Source organism: Mobula birostris, chromosome 2, assembly GCF_030028105.1.
Source record: "Mobula birostris isolate sMobBir1 chromosome 2, sMobBir1.hap1, whole genome shotgun sequence".
Taxonomy (NCBI): Eukaryota; Metazoa; Chordata; class Chondrichthyes; order Myliobatiformes; family Myliobatidae; genus Mobula; species Mobula birostris.
The window spans coordinates 2748302-2753296 of record NC_092371.1 but is presented as its reverse complement, the minus strand read 5'-3'; the positions used below and the strand labels follow the sequence as shown (position 1 = coordinate 2753296).

The 4995-nt window shown below is 47.8% G+C and overlaps 2 non-coding genes across 2 annotated transcripts; both read right to left on the bottom strand.

The window, feature by feature from the left end:
• Positions 1 to 886: 886 nt before the first annotated feature.
• On the bottom strand, positions 887 to 959 carry trnav-aac (transfer RNA valine (anticodon AAC)). Its single transcript has one exon. It is a non-coding gene; the product is annotated as a tRNA-Val (tRNA).
• Positions 960 to 4204: 3245 nt separating this feature from the next.
• Positions 4205 to 4277, bottom strand: trnav-aac (transfer RNA valine (anticodon AAC)). Its single transcript has one exon. It is a non-coding gene; the product is annotated as a tRNA-Val (tRNA).
• Positions 4278 to 4995: the final 718 nt, after the last annotated feature.

Here is a 4995-nt window from a genome sequence, read left to right as displayed (position 1 = left end):
CTGGCACCAGGGAGGCAAAGCACCATGCGGGCATCTCTATCAGGCTGATAGAACCTCCTGCCTGTTCCCTTGAATATTCAGGAAGACTGGGGATGAAATGACAAACTGGGTGCTGAGTGAATCGAACGTATGTACCTGGGATGTGAAGCGTCACAGGGCAGGAGCCAACACAATGTGCGACAGAGAGAGTGTGTCATAGTGTACACTAGTGTCTGATGAGAATTCGAAACTATTCTTCTCCACGTTCCCTACACCTTATCTTCCCTCTCATCTGTCTCCTCCTGTCAACAGCCGGCTTCACCAAACTTACTATTCTGGTTCGAGCCCCATCATTTCTAGCCCTGACAGACGGTCACGGCATAAATGCTGACTTCTCTTTGTCCAGCGATTTCTGGGTGAAGGTATGCTCAGTTTACGGAACGAGTAACAGAAGTACTCCATTGAATAAAAGCGGTTTCGTCCCTTTCGAAGGATTTGATTTATACAAAAGTATCAGAAACTGGGTGCTGAGTGAATCGAACGCACGTAGCTGGGATGAGAAAAGTCGCGTTTCATAAGAGATCGCAGTGTGGGACAGAGAGAGTGCCTCAGATGAGAATTTTCCACAATTCTTCTCTATGGTCCTTGAATCTTACCTTCCTTCTCAACTGCCTCCTCCGATCACCTGCCGGGGTGTACACAGATTTACCAAACTTCTTATTCTGGTTCGTGCCCCTTCTTTTGCAGTCCTGATGAACGGTCACGGCATAAATGTTAACTGCTCTTGCTACAGAGTTTTGTGGGTGAGGGGATGCTCTGTTTATGGAACGAGTAACAGAAGTACTCCATTGAACTAACGTGTGGTCGCGTCCCTTTCCTAGGACTTGTATACAAAAGTATGACAGAATGTTTCTGCCTGGTTTCGAACCAGGGACCTTTCGCGTGTTAGGCGAACGTGATAACCACTACACTACAGAAGCTCTACGGCTGCTTATCATCTACTACATGCAACGGATAAGAATGGAGCTATGCAAAACACTCACTTCCAGCTGATGGAAAATCGATATGAACACCGAATTGTATACTAAAATCAAACTCAATATCAATAAAAAATGAATGCAATGGCTCATTTCCACTCCTAACAATCTTCACAAATCCCGCCCCAACTTTAACTGGCTCCCGCTGAGTCCATTTGGAGCTGTAGGAACGCACCACGTATTTCAAAATCCGCTTGACTTTTTTCATGTGTGGTAGATAAGGAGTTTTTAACGCCAAGGAAAACAATAAACAAATTACAAAAAGTCAATAACGCCCGACACGGAGAAAATGGGGCAGAAATCTGTCATGGTCCGGTCCGAACCCAGCATTCTTGTTCACGGTCCGGTCCGTGGACTCTGGACTCCGGGTCCTCAGCCTGTCCCTGGTTTCGGTTGAACTTAACCATAAGCACCTGATGCTCATCTTGGGGCTGGGAATATAAGTGGCCCTGGGATTGAGTGTGATTGCTAGGTCGTCTCGTCAGTCTCCCTCTGGAACAACCCACCGGTGTAAGGCTAGTGCAGTCATCGAGGTATGGATTTGGCTGTTCCGTAGCCCGCCGAGATTACCGGCCGCCTCGACTCTTGGAGCAACCCCGGACCTAGATCCCTTCCTGGCCCTTGTTGCCGTCGGTTAAGCCAGGCCAATTGCCGTTACCCTGCGATTGGGTCTATTGCTCCCTGTCCTTGCCTCTGTGGGGTGGAGTCCCGCGTCCTGCCCAGGAATTGCTTCAAAGTACCCTTGCCTCGTCATATCCTCGTCATGTCCTCGTCATGTCCTCGTCTAACCTCAAAGAACACGAATCTTCATGAACCCAAGCCTCGTCATGTCTTCGCCTGATCTCCAGGAACCACAGCTTCGTCACGTCTTCGCCTGGTCTCTAGGAACCCAAGCCTCGTCACGTCTTCGCATGGTTTTAGGGTCTGAGCCCGAGTCAAGATCCAGGTTCTGGGTCCCTGTCCAGTCTCCGGCTCGGAGTCTACGCCCAGGATCCTTGTTCCCAATCCCTCGTCCTGGTCATGCTCCCCTACCCTAGTCTGTGTTCCTGTCCCTACTCCTAGTCTGCGTCCTGTCCCGACATTTAGTTTTGTCCGTTCCTGTTCCTAGTACTATAGCGTCTGTGTCTTGCATTTGGGTCCGCTCCCAAGGCCTTCTTCCCATATGACAAAATCACGATGGAGACAGGGCCCGAGAGGGGGAAGGCTTGAAAGTCGACTGAACGAGAGATTCAGACACACACTGTACATAGCGATGGTAATTCTGTTCATCCCATGTGCGCCGCATTGAACCGGTCCTGCCCTACTTCCCGCCTGTGACAGGCAAACAAACTCGTCCGAATGCTTGCAAAGTAGAAAGTTATCTTTGGGCAGCAGTTGTCTGTTAATCGAAACCCACAATATACACACTCTTACTGACAAACTGGAACATGAGCAATATTTACGTCGTCGTCTTCTGTCGAACTGGGAACCATTGGCGTGTAATTTGACCGTGTAACCACCGCAGAATAAAAACGGCTGGGATGTAAGAAACAAGACCAGTTTGCATAGGACATGAAAACCGGCTGGGAGTCGAACAGTAAATGGAAGGATACTTTTTCAGTGAATATGTCGGCTGTGAGAGAAAGGGGAATCTGGGATAACGTTTCAACGTGTTTCTCCCCGACCCAGATTGCGAATTCCTGTTACAAAACGCACACAATTGTGGAGTAACTCCTCTGTTCTTGCAGCAGCGAGTGAAAGGAATACGCCGTCAGTGTTGCGGACGAACACTCCTTACCCGAGCAACGATGGGGCGCACCTGCTGATCATCGCACCACTGAATCCGTCGGTGGTGTTCACGGCGCCTGAACAGAAGGGATCAGAGGAACGACACACTCACAGTGTATTTTCAGTGCGGATTGGCGGGCAGTTTCAAACAAGCAGGCCCGATGCTGAAGTACTTCAAGTCAGGCCGGTGAATTATAAATAGCCGCAACTCTGCATTCCAAAGATCTCTGTGATAGTGTAAATAAAGTATCGATCAAGTACCTTGGCATCAATTGTCAATTGTTTATTCTCTTCCGTAGATGCCGTCTGACATCTTGATTTCCCCGCACATTTGAGCATTTGCGGAATTTCTTTTGTTGTTGATTCCTGCAGCACTTTGTGTTTCTTGCAGCATACAAACTGGCGGGAGGAACGGAGATGTGGGGAGGAGATGCTGTTGTGACTCAAATTCCACTCAGTGAATGTAACGAAGATTAAGTCATGTCAGGAAAATGCGTTCTTCTACCTGCGGATGGGCTGAGTCAGAAAAGGAAAAGAGGTTCCCAGCGCTGCTCAGGCTGAGACAGGTCGTTCTCCTACGGAAACCCCTGCGTGACAAATCACAGAATGGCTATTCTTGCATTGAACGCACGTTCAGTAGAGAAAATTTACCATATAAACTAAAAGCGCCTCTGGGAGTTCCAAACCGCCGTGTTCTTTTCACTGGACAGGCTTCTTGACCAGTTAAGCGACGTGGCATTCGTCCGTTCTCGAGCTGTACTGATGAGATGAGACTTGCTATGTATCGTATGATAGAGGGAATTGCTTCAACTTCTGCTTTGAATTCAGTATTCCATCTATTTTGAAATGTTGCATAACCATGTTCAGGGACGGATTCACCCGTGTGCAAGCTACGCCTGATTTGCTAAATACTGCATTTGCTACATCCGAATCATTCTCCATCCACTTGTCGATCAGTGAAGCCAGGTGCTAGAAGGCACGTAGATAGGGGAAGATTGGGAAAGAAACGAGAAGCTGGGTGCTGAGTGAATCGAAAGCACATACCTTGGATGAGAACAGTCACACGTCAGAAGAGATCATGGTGTGGCACTGAGTGTGTGTGTCACCGCTAACAGCGGTCTCAGAGGAGAATTTTACATATTTTTTCTCCACGCTCTCTACATCTTACCATCCCTCTCGACTGCCCCTACTATCACCCGTCGGCGTGTGAACACCTTTAGCAAACTTTTTATTTTGTATCCTGCCCCTTCTTTTCCAGCCCTCAGGAACGATTGCGATATAAATACTAACTGCGCTTACTCTAGCGTTTTGTGGGTGAGTGGATGCTTTGCCTATGGAACGCGTAACGGGAGTACTCAATTTACTAAATGTGTGGTTACGACCCTTTCCAAGGACTTGAATTATACAAAAGTATGATGGAATGTTTCTGCCTGGTTTCGAACCAGGAACCTTTCGCGTGTTAGGCGAACGTGATAACCACTACACTACAGAAACGCGACGGCTTCCTATCATCTACCGCATGTCCCGGATACTAATGGAGCAGTGCAAAACACTCACTTTCGGCTAACAGAAACCCGACAGGAACGAGTGAATTATATACTAAAATCATACACAATACCAATAAAAATGAAAACAATGGAACTTTTCCTCTCCTAGCAATCTTCACGAACGCCGCCACGACTGAATCTGGTTCCCGCTGAGTCTAGATGAGGATGTAAAATTGCACTACGTACTTCAAAATTCGCGTGTCGTCACGTGACTTCTGCCATCTGTGCGAAATGGAGTTTTCAACGCGAAGGGATAGAATAGGCGGTATAATAGGATACCATTTCAGTCAATCTGTCGACTCTGAGAGAAAGCGGAATCTGTTGAAGGCATTTGATAAGGTATCCCATGCAAGGTTTACTGAAAAAGTAAGGAGGCATGGGATCCAAAGGGACATTGCTTTGTGGACCCAGAACTGGCTTGCCCACAGAAGGCAAAGAGTGGTTGCAGACCGGTCATATTTTGCTTGCAGATCGGTGACCAGCTGTGTGCCTCAGGGATCTTCGTGATTTTTATAAATGACCTGGATGAGGGAGTGGAGGGAATGGTTAGGTTAATAAATTTGCTGAAGCTTGGGGGTGTTGTGGATAGTGTCGAGGGCTGTCAGAAGTTACAGCGGGACATTGATAGGATGCAAAACTGGGCTGAGAGTTGGCAGATTGAGTTC